Here is a 17735-nt window from a genome sequence, read left to right on the forward strand (position 1 = left end):
GAAAAGTAAAAGGATCATAATTTGAAAGCTCTTCGTTTTATTTACATTATATATACTTGACTTTAGTCCCCCATACTTAAGTCAGATATATCACAAGTGTCAATTATTTTTAAATGGTTATGAAAATAAAGTTGTCGTTTATAGTATGAAGAGATGCAGTTACACGGTTTCTACATGCAGAGAGTAAGCAAAATTATCGAAGGGTCTATAGAACTGAATAAGCAATGAAAAATTCTCAACTAAAAGAGAAAATAATGAATACTAGATCTAAGGATACCAAAATATTTAATAGGCTCATATATAGACAGAAACACTCATTACGTGGTTGTATTGTAATATTTTAATGTTTTGTAAATATTGACCTCTAGTTAGTTTGGCTTTATTACTGTTTATTTGTGTACATAGAACATTAATGACGCAAGGCTATTAATTTGACAAAGGCTAGTTTTATTATCTGCAGTTAAAGTTGAACTGTCAGATGTGATTACGACCAGAAACGATGTCTTGGTGTTGATGTGATTTCCGAGTATTATCACTCAATACTAATACTACTAATACAATTCAACGCCTCTAATTGTACTAACTTACCAAATATCCTCTGATACTCTCTGGTAATATATAATTCGTTCGCTATATTCCCGCCAACACGCCAACTCTCGTTACCTGGTAACTATCTGAGATCTTATCCTGAGCTGGGTAGTTTACCATGGATCATTCCGGGAACCGAGCTACGCGGTATATCTAACTACCGTACTGTCTACATAGTAATGTCACGTCCATTATACCATATTACACAACACTCCCCCCCACTTTGAAAAGATTGAGTTTACTTCCTATTCGAATATTCACTATCTTCCTTTAGTCCACCCCGTATGGTCGCACCACGGGGATACAAATAAATCTCCAAATATATCATTTGACATTTCAACGACACACATATATTTTTCAAAATTCAACAATTGTTCCGTCTTCGCTCTGCGGAGTTATTTTAAATCTAACATATCATTCCTTGATATATATATATTACACACAATCTTCACTGTAATGTCCAATCAAAATTTACAACTGATTTGCTTTATCCTCTATGAACACACGAATCTGCTCTATATGTACATCATAGTATCCTGTCTTATATATGAAGTTAGCTTGCGGTATCAGAGTCCTGGCACCGTGGACATCTAAACTTTACCATAGTGTCTGCCAGTGCTGGTGTCAAATCTATACAAGCTCCATGGTACCACTCATCGCAAAAATCACACTGTATCATAAACAGTCCATCATCTGGTTTTCTGCACAAACAGTACAAGTCTGGGTTAGTCGCCTTGGTCACATCTTCACCGTCCTGTAACCGGTGCTGGCACTGTTTTAACCAGGGTGGTACTTCTCTATCTTTACATGGTTTTAAACGGTCATGATTTATTGTCAGTACAGTTTTTTGTAATTTTATCTTGTACACATACGAAGATAATTTGGCACATACAAGTCCTGGACCTTTCCAAGGTGGGTCCAATTTCTTCGCTCTACCTTTAATTTTTGCCGTGTCTAAAACATAAACTAAATCTCCTATTTTATATTCTCTCTCCAGGATACGTACATCATAATCACGTTTCATGGTATTCTGTGTAGTTTTTAGCGTGTTGCGCGCTATTTCATGTGCAGATGTTATGGCATCTCTGAGTCTTATCACATACTCATCTTGTGACTCGTCTGTTTTAGCACCAGGTACGCTGTACAATAAATCAACAGGCTGGTTAACCTCTCTCCCAAGCATCAGCATGTTTGGCGTAAAACCAGTACTTCTGTTAACTGACGATCGAACAGCTCCTGCCAACTGTGCCAAGTGTTCATCCCAATTGTCTTGTTGTTTAGACACGAAGCAACGGACGGCGTCCATTAAGGTTCTGTTGCAACGTTCTGCTTGTCCGTTTGAGGATGGTCTGTACGGAGTAGTTCTTGCTTTGTGCATTTGCAAGATTTCACAGATGGATTTGAAAAGCTTGCTTTCAAAATTGCGTCCTTGGTCTGTAAAAACCTGAAATGGGAATCCAAAACGAGAGAAAAACTCATTCACAGCAGCTCTTGCCGTATGTTCTGCAGTTTGTGCTGGTAACGGAATACATTTCATCCATTTGGAAAACTGATCAACCATAACTAGTTCATGGGCATTCCCAAATTTCGTCTCTGGCAGTGGTCCTAGAAAATCTAAGTGGACACGCTCCATTGGTGCACCTGCATGAAACTGGGTAAGCGGACATTTAGCCTTCCTGTTTGGCTTCTTGTGTAAATTGCATGTACTGCATGTTTTGACAAAGTCTCTTATTCGTTGTGTCATACCATACCATTGATATTTCGCCTTGATTCTCAATGTGGTTCTATTCATACCTTGGTGACCTGCAGCAGGAATATCATGACATAATGATATCACTTGTTCAACAAGATCTCTTGGTACCACAAGTCTTGGTGTTCTGTCTTTCTTGTCCAAATTTCTCAATATTCCATTATCATCTAGATAGAACATATCTTTGTTTATCCAATATTTCTTGGCTATTGGACTGCATCTGAATATTGTAGCCTCTGATGGTTCTGTTTTGTCCCTGAACCATACCAGTATTAACTCCAAGTCTGGGTCTTTAGACTGATAATCTCGTAATTGCTCTGGTGAATAAGTACTAGCTTCTATACCTGTCTCAGTAATGGCATTTACATTTGGAAGGTCCAAATATGTCGCGTAAACTGACATACCAAGTGGTGTAGTGACTATTTCAACTGAACTGTGACAAACATTGTGGTTCTGGTTTACTGTATCTTGATTGGTACTGTCAAATACTTGTGGCTGAACCGGAGATGTACCTAAATTCTCATTCACGTGACTTGTCACGTTCTGGTCCCCGTCTTGTGATATTGAACTATCTGGTCTAGCATTGTCCTTTATAATTACATTCGTATGTTGTGCATCGTCCTGTTTCAATAATTTGTTCTCAGAAATCAAAGAACTCGGTAGTACTGTTAGTGGTCCTGTATTGTGTGTTTGCTCAAAAGTTTTACAGTCTTGATGTGAAGCTAAAGGAATAACGTTATCTACGTCTTCTTGAAAACCAAGCCAACTTTGGTGAGCACGAGTACAATAATCGCATGCTCCACAGGGTAGATTCTGTTTTAGCACGTTCCCAGCTGCTAATCTATTCTGTGAACAAGCTAAATCTGGCAGACGTGATAATGCATCCGCATTTTGGTGTCTTTTACCTGGCCTGTGCTTTACTGTCATGTGATACTGGCTTAGCTCCTCTAACCATCGAGCTAGTTGTCCTTGTGGCTCTTTAAAGTGCAATAACCATGTTAAACTGCTATGGTCTGTACGGACTATAAACTCTCTTCCTAAAAGGTAATGTCTATAATGTCTGGTGAATTTCACTACTGCAAGCAATTCTTTCCGTGTCGTGCAGTATCGTTTTTGCTCATGGGTTAATGAAAAACTTCCGTAGGCAACGGGACGCTCTACACCATCTTGGACTTGTATTAATTCTGCGCCAATTGCGAAATTGGAAGCATCTGTGTCCAAAATAAACGGATCTTTACTGTTGGGTAATGCCAATAACGGAGTTGTTGTCAATGCCTCTACAAGTTTGTCATAAGCCTCTTGCTCTGAATTTCCCCATTTGTACGGTTTCTTACCGGTCAATTGATACAAAGGGTAGGATAGATCTGCAAAATTCTTGATGAAAGTTCTATGATAATTAGCAAAGCCAAGAAATTGTTCAACCTCTCTTGTTGTAGGTTCTTTCCAGTTTTTAACAACTTCAACATATTCACTGCCAATTGCCATACCATCTCTATTGATTGTTCTGCCTAAAAAGTCTATTTCCTTTTTAAAGAAATCACATTTCCTGGGTTTCAATTTGAGCCCATACTCTCTGAAACGTTCAAAAACTGATCTCAAATTCTGTAAATGGTCTTCAAATGTCTTTCCCATTACTAGAATATCGTCCAGGAAGGCGAGTACAACATTCCATGTTAAACCTCTGAGAACGAGATTCATTACTCGTGAATATGTTCCAGGGGCATTGCAAAGTCCAAAACTCATACGGACAAAGTGGAATAATCCATATTTAGTGATGAAGGCAGTCTTTTCCTTGTCTGAGTCCTTCACTTTAATCTGATAATATGCACTATTAGCGTCCAATTTTGAAAACCATTCGTTTTCCGCTAACGTGTCCAAACATTCGTCTATCAAGGGAAGCGGATAGACATCTTTTTTCGTCACGGAATTCAACTTCCGGTAATCAATGCACCAGCGCACGTTGCCATCGCGCTTGCGCACAAGTACTGGGGCAGATGCCCATTCTGACATAGATGGTTCTATGATACCTGCATCTAACATTTTCTTTAAATGGTTTTCTTCTTCGTGTGCAAAACACATGGGTGTTCGTCTTATTCGTTGTTTGATAGGGCGCGCATCACCTGTATCAATCTCGTGTTCAATGTGGTTAAATGTTCCCAAGTCAAAATCATCTAGTGCAAAAACATCAGCAAATTCATGAAGTAAATTTGCAACTTTGGACTTTTGGTCTTCAGCAAGTGTACTGGATTTATCCAATATGTTCTGCAACTGTTCCGGTAGTGTATTGTTATCTCTGGCTATTCCAGTTGTTGCTACTGACGGTGCTGGCCCCGTTTCAACAACGTCAGCTTCAATTGCTTCGCCTAAAAGAGTTCCTTTTTGCAAAACTATCTTGTTGTTGGTTACATTAAGTAAACTGACACATGGCGAAGAACTAGCATTGTAATAACCACGTGGGATTAACAAATCTATCTTTTTATTAGGTTCAACTATAAAATCAGTTAATTCCGCTGACAAATCTGACTCTAATTGTACGACTGAATTAGGAGGTATGACTGTTCTATGTGGAACGGTAATTTTAGCTACTCTTGCTATAACGTTCACAGGCGGTACCAGTCCAATATGTCCATGTACCATAGGTAGTGCCTCTCCATTGATGAAGAAGATTAATTTTCTGCAGTCTAAAATTACTTTTGCTTTGACTAGAAAATCAAGTCCTAATAGCAATAGCATGTCATTATCAATAGGCGCAACATAAATATCTGTCCGATATGTTCTTTCACCAGTTTGTAATTTAACTGGTCCCACTACAAAGGCATCCATGTGCATACCACGCCCTGCTGCATGCATTGTTGCTTTTCTTTTCATGGGTGGTTTTTTGCTAAGAGATTCATAAACTTTGTCAGAAATGATTGTAAATTCTGCTGCGGTATCTACTACCGAAATTACAGGCTGTCCATGCACTTTTAAAGTGAATCGAAGCATAGATGCTGAGCCTAACTGGCAAATAGTTCCCCCTAAGTGTACGGGATCTTGCAACTGAAGGTCAATTACTTTCTGTAAATCATTATCAGGCTCCGTTGTGTGCAATGATGAATTAGACAGAGTATCTGTGGATGTTGACATGTCACATGTTTTCAACGGGGTAATCCCCGAAACAGGTGTCTTGTTTCTTTCGTTTGAAATGGTGTTTAACGTTAGGCGGTTAGGTGTGGTCTGAGTCAGGGTTCCGCCCTTTAGCCCGACTCTTTCTAGTTTAAATGGTCTGTGTAATTTTTTCCTGTTGATGAATGCAAGTCAGGACAGTCCCGTTGTATATGGCCAAACTGGTGACAGAAGTAGCAAGCCATATTTGCTAATTTTTCAGGTGGAATAGGTCCCCAGCGCCTTTTAAATGGCGATTGTCGCTGATTATCTTGCCTATTATCCCTGTTACGCCATTGTTGGCGATTACCTTGATTTTGTTGGCTGAATGGTTGGGTTGCTGGCTGGACTTCATTTTGTGCAGGAAACTGTTTTGCCTGCTGTTGTTTTTGAAGCTGCTGTTTAATGTCTCCAATTTCCTGCTTATGAAATGCTTCTATAGCAGTCATCTTTTCTAGCAGTGTGTCCATTTGTTTAGACAATTCGGACTTTGTGTCCGTCTTACCAATGGCGTGAACAGCTAGGTCGCTATCATAATCACTTGGTTCATCCTGATTTGGTGTTGGGTCACGTCTACCGGTTGGTTTACCAAATATAGCTGTGTGGTTATGTTGGAACCATTTTATCTGGTCAATTGCTGCTTCAACAGATGTTGGTCTGGCGGTGGCTCCATGCTGACCAGCTTCTTTATCTGAGCATCCCTGGCATATTTTCCAGATAGCTTGTGTATACATATAACTGTCGGGAAGATTTCTAAAGGCTTTACAGGCTAACGAGAGAACTCGGTCTGCCCAATCTTCCAATTTCTCATTTGTATTTTGTCGTGCACTCATGAACTGAATTTGCAACGTCTCTGGTAAGTCTTGAAAATTGAACCTTTTCTCTAATTTGTGAATTAATTCAAAGTAATCCACACCTTGGTCTCTATCCAGTAAATTTGCATAGTAATCACCTGCTTTACCATGTAAACACCAACACAGTTGGTCTTTTCGTTCCGTGGTAGTCCACGATAAACGATCAGCATACCTATGAAACTTGGTGTAAAAAGTTTTCCAACTTGAGGAACCATCATACTTCAGTCCTTTAGGTATTTATAGGTTCTTTGATTTTGGCTTTGCCGGAGGCATTAATTGCGGCGACTCCCCATAACTTAAATATGGTCTTGGAGGGTACATATTTCTGTTTATTGTAGAAGAGTATGTTGGATTTGGTGTTCTCAAGGAATATACTGGTTCCCTAAATATTTCTGGTGAAGGTATTCTGCGACGGATTTCTGGTGAAGGTATTCTGCGTCGGATTTCTGGTGAAGGTATATGTGATTCTACCTGTTGACGACGTCTTGGGACTGGAACTGGCCTTTCTAATCTAGGTTCGTGCTCGTTGGGCCCTTGCTGCCATCCCAATTGCTTTGTCTGCTGTTGTGTATTTTGATTACGTGAATAATCACGTTTTTCAATGTGCTCATTGGGACCTTGCTGCCATCCCAATTGTGAAGTCTGCTGCTGTGTATTTTGGTTACGTGAATAATCACGTTTTTCAATGTTTTCCTCAACATTTAATCTGATACTTGGTTTCGTGTACCCTAATTCATCTGTTCTATGAATTTTGTCTGGCTTAAACTGTCGATCAATTGAAAAATCTTGAACTTTATCCTGGTCATCATACTTGGTTTGTAGTAATGGTTTTCTTTCATCAGGTCTTGACAATTTTGTTGAATACTGGTGGTCCCCATACTGCAAAGTGTTATTTAAAGGCTTGCTCATCGCTGAACTGGGACGTGATAACTCACGTTTGACTTCCTCAGGCTCAGGTTTAAGCAAACATTCATCAGAAGGTGTGTCAGAATCCGAAAAGTCATTGATTTCTGCTTCTCGTCTTGCATATTCCGAATGAAATCCAGATGTTTTAACTTCACCATAATCAACATAGTCGTGTAAATCATAACTTGACTGAGTCCGTGATTTGTATTCTTGTAGCTGTGTAACTGGTGTAAAATCTATCAAATCCATCAAAGTTTCAGTAAGTCGTAGTCTTGGTATTTCAGAAAGATGCTCAAACTGAATATTACCATATGTCTCTCTCAAAGAGATAATCTTGTCAGCTGTGACATTTCCAACACCAGGTAACAATAATAATTCTTCATAAGTACAGCTATTAATCTTGGTACGCTCCTTCTGAAAAGCTAAGTCTGCCATTATGTTATTATAACACAAATACAATTCAAATTAATCACTGGTTGCTGAACCAGAAAAAAAAAATAATGTGTATGTGCTATGTGGCTAACCACACAAAAACCGCTAATTTTTCCGAAAGTGGCTAATTTTCTCCAAATTGCTCTGATAACGGCTAATTTGTCTAATTTCTACATAAAACGGCTAATTTTAGCAAAACGTAAAACAATTTTCGAAAATAAATTTGCAAACACTGTAATTAACGCAAGTTTTTATGCTTATATTATCTCCGTGTTCAAACACTTCATAATATACCAAATATAGCAATATGAACTTCGCAATTACACGTGATGTAATCACTTCTGTGTCTCGATTCAAATCGTACTTTTTAACACAGGAAACCCTGCTCGCCAAGCGCCAGTGATGTGATTTCCGAGTATTATCACTCAATACTAATACTACTAATACAATTCAACGCCTCTAATTGTACTAACTTACCAAATATCCTCTGATACTCTCTGGTAATATATAATTCGTTCGCTATATTCCCGCCAACACGCCAACTCTCGTTACCTGGTAACTATCTGAGATCTTATCCTGAGCTGGGTAGTTTACCATGGATCATTCCGGGAACCGAGCTACGCGGTATATCTAACTACCGTACTGTCTACATAGTAATGTCACGTCCATTATACCATATTACACAACAGTGTGTAGGGTAATACAATTAGTTATGCCTATTTGTTTGTCTAGAGATGAAGTAATTAAACTCTATGATAAAGGTCAGTTGGTCAAGATACTGGCAGATTGTGTATCAGCTGGGATACTGTAAGGATGTGTATTCCTTGAAGTCTTGAATCAGTGAGGATTCTGGAGGACTTGTTTTTAAAGTTTATATGTTTAAACTTTGTAGCTAACTTTGTCAATGTGTCTGAAGTAATGTACATTTGTTAATAAACTTGTATATATTTACCGTATTATTAAGTTACTGGGAATTTACCACAGGATATATTGTCGTGCCATAGATGGCTATGTCCGTCCGTCTGTATTGGTGTTGACCTCCACTCGGTCACGTTTCAGTATTCAAGATCTGCATGTTGATGATGAAATCTTGACTGGTGACGACAATATAATGGAAAGCTTCAGAAAAGATTTCGCAAACTCAACAGTTCCTACCAGAGATAAACACTTTAAATGTAAATAGGAAGATACAATTAAATATGAAATGGACAAAATATCCGACTTAGTTATTAAAGAACCAACAAAATGTGAAATATCCAATCTTTAAATTCAATGAAGAAAGGGAAAGCTTCCGACTCCAATGACTTTATTCGATTCGAAGGTTTTTTTCTTAATAATTGTTTGTAAAAAATAAATAATTCTATTAAATGTGATGTTAAATCAAGTCACTTGGAAATTTTGTTGCCGTAGTGATAATCCGACTGTTCGATGATCCGACAGTTTAATAGTCCGTTTTTCTACTGCATATGTATGCGAGTCGGAAATCATGTACCGGATTTGAGTACTGCGTATATATGACAAAAGTTTCATGAACTGATTTAAAAGTAAAAGGATCCTACCTACCAACTGGAGGAAAAGCTGAACATTACTTCCGGTCACCTGTGGGTTTTGTAAGGCCTCCATAAGTCAGTTCTGGTCACACACGACTGTTTTCACGTATTCACAGTACTCATTTGACTGACTAGACGTGTTGCCCCTGGTTTACAAATGCTGCACTATTTCATTTTTAAGATGGTTGTTTCTTAGATGTTCAAGAAATCATTTGCAAGCCAGAGTTAAAATTGGCTCTTTGGTTTCAGACGACAAAATTTTAAATTTATTTCATAAAGGTTCTAATATTACTAATTCACTGTGGCAGCCATCTTGGTCGGCGGTCCGGATCATTGGACTCATTTCTGAACAGGAACACCCAAGGACCATTGCTGCAAAGTATGGTTCCATTTTGCTAAGTTGTTTCAGCATAAAAAATTATGTAAGTGAATTTCTCATATGGTCCTATGTTAAACTAAGTTTGATTGTGGCGGCTATCTTGTTCGCAGGTTGAGGATGATGAAAATATTTTAAGTGTTGTTCCCTAAGGGTCCTATGTTAAACTAAGTTCGGCTGTGACGGCAATCTTGATTGGAGTTTTGGGACGCTGAACATAACTTCTAAAGGGGACCACCCAAGGACCATCGGTACACATTGGCTTAGTGGTTTCAAGACAGGGTCCATAAATCGTCATTGAATTATCAGGATTGTGAATGGTCATTTGTTGTTTATATTATGTACTCGAAAAATAAAGTTTACCATTTTGTTCTATACAGTATTCTGAACGGAGTAATACGGTGTATGTTGTTAATCTGTGGTATTAAATAAACTTTAAACAGAGCAAGACCGAGTATGTTGATAACCTGTGGGATTAAATCAACTCTGAACGGAACAAGACCGAGAATGCGAAAACATGTTGGATTAAATAAACTCTGAACGGAATATGTTCTCTACCTTCGCCTCCTTGTGCCTCATTTCTAGCAAAGTTATTATATACCCGCTTTATTGGGACGCTTGGGTCTTGTTGAATTGTACTCCGCGAAGTCTGAAATGTTGTATCATTTCCTATAACCAGATCGTGTTCTTCATGTGTATGTGGGCAAGCCTGCAAAATAGCTATATTAGGTGCTTGATCATCTATGTTGAATACATTTGTTTGTAGATTGGCCCTGCACTCGAACATCGCCAGTATATAGCATGAATTCTCTGTCGATTTTTCTGGTATTTGAAACCGTTGTATATTAGAAATTTGCCTCCGCGATTTCCAGCAATGATCATAGCAGCCATTTTAGAGATATAATAGAAAAGGGCAGTCCTTTACATACCATCTTTTCATGGGAACTTTCAACTTACACAAAGAAAATCCTGAACTAAATGCCATGTCAAAAACATAGAAACTGAAGACTGATTAGCAGCCAGAAACCAAGTAAGTTGATCAATAATGCACAATGAGTTGAAAAAAATCTTCCATATATTGTTGGAGGACAGGGTTTTAGATGTAATAAATGCAGCTTTTTTGGGGGTAATAAAAACACAAAACAATAAAAAGACCTAGAATAATAGTCATTTTTATAATGATTTCATTATTAAAAGAACACACTACACCTCCTTGAAAATGGAATATGCCATATAGATTGAAAACATTTTATTTTTTTATAAAACGGTTACAAAAAGTTGTATTTTTAAATAATACTGACATTCTTATGATAAAGTATATTAGAGTGACTTTAAATTCAAAGCATCGTTTATGAGAGATCTTGTATTTTCGCGCTGTTGAAACTTTTCCCGCTACATTCTGTTTGTTTTACCCGCACTTAATGGTACGGGAATTTTACGTAGTCCGTACATCGATCCTGCTAAAACTGGGTCATTTGAGCGTTTACCCTTTCACCATTTATGTTATTCTGAAACGAGAACGTACAGATGCATGAAACAATTTGAAAAGGGCAGGTGCAAGAGCCATACCAAATTACTTGATTTAGGTATTGGCAGAAAGAAAACATTTTGAATTTTCAGAAAAGTGCTGTGTCTAGTTGTGTAGTACTTCAGTTAGAGAATGGTTTCAACCGGGAGTGCAAGAAAGTTGATAAATCCACAAAAATGTGCACATTTCGTAAATTTATATGTACAAAGCCTCAATTTAAAAACTAGGCACAGCACTTTTTCAGTCCGGTATTTTATTCCAAAGACAAGACACCAAAGGTTTAGTCCATCTAAATTCATCTTGCACCTGCCCTTTTGACTTTCCTGAAAAAATGCCCTACTTTCAGTTTTAAGTCGCGTCACTCGAGAATATTTATATTTTCTATAAATAAAAGTCGGGAATGTGTTCCAGAATATTCAATTTAACCACCGTACACGCTTTTATCATTCATTTGGTTAAACAACTGGATATTTTTACAGTTGAGGCTAGAAGTATATTTATTGTGAAAAATAAGCAAAATTTCTGTAAACGCCCTTAATGTCCCTGCGATTGTATTTACCTTGAATACAGGAATATAAGCTAACAAATTTTAATAAGAAATATATGTATAATATCTCGGAATATACGTTTTATTTTGACCAGACTTAGAAACAGATAGAAGTGCGAGGGTTTCGAGTATTTCTCACCTGTTTCACGACGAATAGGAAAAAAATTTATATTCTGTGACATTAAATATATATAGAGAAGACCGAACTTAGAAACAGAAAGAAATGCCGAGTACAAAATTTAAAGTAAATTCTGTGACATTGTTGTACGTATTTTGTATTTATCCTGCAGACATTTTTTTCGTGCAAAGAATACGTCAAAATTGAACGTTTTCTAATTGAAGCTGGACAAAAACTTTCAATGTTTACGCCGCCATTACACTACGTCATAAGCAAAACTCCTTGGATTTTATACACACGTTTTATTTACTCACTTTGACCTTGTTGGTAAGTAAATAGTATCATTGTTCACATGTAAACATACATTTGTTTACCCCAAACCTAAGCATTGTCTAAGGTTTGTGTTGTGAAGGTTTTTATGGTCCTTTTTGTTGTATACTTCACAGGGGAACACTTGTTAAGGTGGGACTATGATTGTGCTTTATGACTTCTATATTGATAAACATGATGGTGATTTCCCTTCTCTCATTTGTTAAGTTCTTCTACGGTTCCTGTAGGTAGAAAGATGTCTGGGCATCTGGGGACTACATGTCGTTGTTATGGACTGGCTTGGCAGCGAGAGTGGGACTCGCGCCTTCCGACCCTTTTTAATTAAATAAATAAGACAACTCAGTCTGCTGGTAGGAACAAGGATAGTTTAATTATTCTTTTCTTTTCTTTTGATCATAAAATATCACAGTGCATAAATCATACAGATTAACAATAAATAACATTATCAGTTGACAATAACATATGTATTTCTATTTCAAATATTGCTTGAATTACCTTGTAAACTACGTTCAGTCTATTTGTTATACATGAGTGAATAACCTCATGAAATGCAATGACTAAAATGTTATATCTGAATATATATATTTATATTTATATTTATTGAATTATATAGCAATTAATTTCTTTCTTTAAATAAGTTTAAGTAACAGTATATAACTTACCTTTTTAATGAAATAAATAAGACAACTCAATTTGCTGGTAGGAACAAGGATAGTACGGGCAGTAGACTTATATTTGCTTTTATAGTCACTATTGAATACCCGACAATCTTGTTCCCCAGCCGAAATTGAGCTTCTTTTGCAAACGATGGAATTTGCTGCCAAAACATTTATTACTTCATAATATGCAAAATGCATTTATTTGTTTTAGAAAAGCATCCGGATTATTAATTCTTAAATTAGTTAGAATAATATTTTAGTTGAATTTCATTTTCTGATCTTTATAATAAAAGATGATTAACATTTGTGAAATTTTAATTATTATTTTGTATATATTAATCTTCGTATCTCAGCTTTTTGATTGGTTATTAAGAACATTCTTGTGTGCCTTAATGTATTACTGAATATTCATGATGATGAAGCTTATCAACACTTCTGTGAATATGGTTATAACCTTGGATGTAATAGCAATTCGCCATACATCTGTCCGGCAACCTATTACGCGTGCTAAATAATTTGTTTAATGAGGTTCTTGACTTTGTACTATTATTGATATTCTTGCATCCCAGATAAAGTACGTTATTCTTAATTATCTTGATCTAATTTACTTATGTATTTTCTTCTTATATCAACGAATTATTTGAAATTTATATTCCATTTTACTTTTCACTATCTTAAAAAACTAGAAATATATTTGTTTGTTTAACTAATATCTCCTTGATTTTAATTTCTTATTATTTCGAATAACGTCCTAAATCCTTTCATAACATTACCCCCTTGTTAGGTTTGAAATCTCCTGATTTCAATTTTTTGTTTATAACATTTTTGTTTTGACACTATTAATATCCTATTTATTTTGTGTAAGGTAATTTTTATCTATTTAAATTTTCTTGCAATAAATGAAACATAAATACATACACATACATAAAAATATAAAATGCATTCACAATCATAATAAATTTTATCAATCAAAAGGTGCCGATCTTCTTCTGTGGAACTGAAGTCCACCTGCGAAATATTGGAGATCTGTCTCTGGATGTATTCCAACTCGCGACAATGAGTCATATGGAGATCTGTGTTTTATGTACTCCACATGTAAGGGAATTAAAAAAATCACTCTCTCTCTCTCTTAGTCATTTGTACCTCAGTGAATTTAAGTTAATATGTTTGTTATAAAGTTTATACTAATAATTTTATTTTTAGTAATTTTTGACTTTATTTATAAGATCGGTCTTGATCGTATGAATTCCTCCAGTTTAATATAATTTTTACATTTTTTTTTTTTTATTTATTTCCTTTTTTTTTTTATTTTACTTCATTGATGTTTTTTTTTTTTTATTATTATTATTTTTAATTCGTTTATTTCTCTACTCACCTTTGTGTGCGTTAGAATTGTAATAAAATCTGTGTTAAGAATATATAGGTAATCATTATAATCTGATCTGTTATTGAAGTTAATCTAACTATTTGTCTATATGATAGATTGTTCAGAAATCTCAACCTGTTTCTGAAGGCAAATGTTTAGAATAACGTTTCTTGATTGCTCTCGCGTGCCAAAAAAAATGTATTGCACTCTTGATTCTTTATCAAAACATATGTTTATATCTCTGACCATCTTACATTACGTACTTTACCAACGCATGTTTAATTGTCTGACAAATTATTTTCTATTATAATCTCTGTCATATATTTATATAGTTTGCACTTTACTCTCTAAATTGTATTATGTATTTATCGCTTACTTTTTTTTAAATATCTTCGTCGACTACGCTTTTAAAATATTTTCTTTTAGTTAAACGACTACAACAAAAACGAAAAGGATATGCTGCAATTGCTACAATGTATAAACATCTTTTATTTAGAGTGATTTAATCATTTTGTCCACTCGAGTAGACTATGAGCATGTGGCCTTGGGCTCTTATTTTTGCTCATTGATTGGGATTTTGTCTCCTTGACATTTTCCTCGTTTCCATTCTCAATTTTATTAATATAATTTTCAATTCCATACTTAATTCTTTTGGACATTAATTAAGAGTTCGTGCTACTCGGGATCTAGGTTAAAAATGTTCTTGCTTTATTATCTAGTCTTGAATTATACTCTTTTATAAGAGACACATTATATTACGTCTCGAGTTATATTTTTCTAAAACAGACCTTATATTGCAAAAGTTAACCTTTTTCACCACCCATTGAAAAGGTCAGAACTGAGAAGTACACTTAACAAACGTAGTAACATCACTCCTATTACCCTTGCCATGCCTACAATATAAAAGGATCGAAGTTAGGTACCGTAACTTCAAAATTATAGGCAACATAACGTTTTCGGCAGAAAGTAATTTTGTCACTACGCTGAAAGTCTTCCTCTTAGACAGTTCCACCAACGAATGAGATTGAATAGAATACATGTGCAATGTTTAATATTGTCGTTTCTTCTTAAGACGATTTTGAATCACGGTTGAAATATATATTTGTTTGAGTGCGTCTGAAACATTACCATTTGGTTCCCAAGTGGGGGTAGATCCGTCTGACCATTGTACCAAGTAATGTCTTCTACCCGATATCAATTTGGATTTTAATAATTTAGTCACTTCAAACCACGTGTTCTTTGTTGAGTTATCGTTGTTACTATTTTTAGTACCATCAGGTGTATTGTCTGATTTCTTATCAGAATTACTGTTATCTCTTTGTTTATTTATACTAGTATCACGTGTCTGTGATTGCTGTACTGATTGATCTGACGCAGCTTTTGAATAGACTTGTGCATGTTGTGTGTCTGATTCATTTTTGTCGTCAGTCTTACCATCAATACGCAGATCCGAATGATTATCAGCCTGTGGTCTGTAATCTCGTGGATCTTTGTACGGTTTTAACCTATTAGCATGAACTAACGGTTTCATCAATTTATGTGACTGCAGTTCACATATTTTGTACGTATCATCATTTGATCCGCACCGTACTTTGTAATAAGGGCCCATCCATTTCGGTTCCAGTTTCTTTTTCTTACCGGACCGAATCTTCATTATTTTTAAATAAACATGATCTCCAACTACAAATTTTGGAATCTTTGACTTTTTATCATAATATATTTTACTTTTTAATTGCGCCTCTTTCATATTCTCTTTAGCCGTTTCATGGATAATTTTGACCTTTTTAATCAGTTCATCAATGAACTGTTTGGGTGCTTTTTCCATTTTTGTGTGGGGATCAATTGAGTATCGATAGGTAAAGTCATTTCTTTCCCAAATAGGACATAATAAGGCGAATATCCTATGGATTGGGTGACTGGCGTCATTCGAAATGCCATCATTACACTAGGCAACACTTCATCCCACGTGTCCTTTTCCAATGTATCCATTGGAGCATAACACTTTCAAGGAATGGGCTAATGTGAATTTACTCTTTCGCATGATGAGTTCGTTTGCGGGTGAATAGAGCCAGTATAACTTCCAGCTACAATACCTCACAAAGTGAACTCGTAGCGATAAGAATCATGTTCCCTCATTATGTGTAACGGGGAACCATATCTTTTGAAGATTTCATTATATAGCACGTCTGCTATATGTTTCGCCTCCTGACTTTTCAGGGGGAAGCACTCCGGCCAGTTACTCAGACTGTCTGTGACCAAGAGGATAACTGAATTCCCAGAACGGGATTTGCATAATCCTTCAAGGATATCGACATGAATACGTTCGAAAACGTTTACCACTGGCATAGGATGTAAGGGCGCTCGCATTTGTGGACTTGATTTTACTTCCTGACATGTTTTACATGATGTCACGTAATTGTAAACTTATTGATACATGCCAGGCCAATAATATTTAGCTTTTATAGCTTCATAATTTTTATAACACCTAGGTGGCAAGAATGATCGGGAAATACAATTAATATGCTATTTCGTAATTCTTCCGGTACTGCAATTTGTAATAACACTCCTCCCCTTTTTGTTTTTTGTTTAGCGCGGGGTTGAAAAACGTGGTATAAACTTCATTAACCATTTCATACTGCATGCTTTCATAAGGAATATTTTTCTTTTTATCTATAGTATCTGTTTATATTCCTTCCAATAGATACTCATAGATGTATTTGAAATATGGACATTGTCTGTTTTATCCCTATATTTTTCGCAACGGTGTCTATGTTTGCAATGTTATTAATAGTTGGTAATGTAGAGACCTGGGAATCTTTATGAATAAGTCTGAATGAATGAGAGTTATCTCAAAAAAATTGTCCTGGAGGAATAGGTGCATCGTTTGAAAGGTCTTCAGATATTTATTTTAGTAAAGATTAGGCAATCAATTTTTTTAAGAATATAATTCTATAAATTGTTTTTATCATATATATTATTTACTTGTCAAACTTCCGATTGTTTCATCCCTTTTTGTCAAACTATTCAATATAATTTTTTTTTATATCAGATAAAAATCACGAGAGCAATCAGTTGGTCAGTTATTCGTATTTAGTTAATATTACACTATAAATTATACTTATGTGTGTTATGCAGTAATGCAAATTTATTGACCAAAATGGTCAAAACTGATCATGAATTTAAAATTTATAAAGAAATTTGGATTAATATAGTTTTTCGTTTGAATGTTTAATTCGGTTTATGGTGTCACCGTGATATAGACAAAAAAAAATAAAGATTCAGTTAAACTTTCATCTTTTACCATTGCAGTTTGCTATGAAAAAGCAATCACCACAAAGGATACATGCATGTATCTAACAGTAAAGTTATATAAAACATTGTATTTGAATTGCATAACATGTCACATTTTATTTTTTAAATTTCGTTCAGAAATATTCAAATTTGATTTTTGTTTATACAAATAATTTATTTACTTATTTTAATTGTTTTTCTTTTATTCTTTTTAACTAGTGTTTTAGTAGAGAGAGAAATATAGTAAAAGCAACAATCTTACCGTACATGTGAATACAAATATATACGAATTAAAT

This window comes from Mytilus californianus, unplaced genomic scaffold (assembly GCF_021869535.1).
Source record: "Mytilus californianus isolate M0D057914Y unplaced genomic scaffold, xbMytCali1.0.p SCAF_32, whole genome shotgun sequence".
NCBI lineage: Eukaryota > Metazoa > Mollusca > Bivalvia > Mytilida > Mytilidae > Mytilus > Mytilus californianus.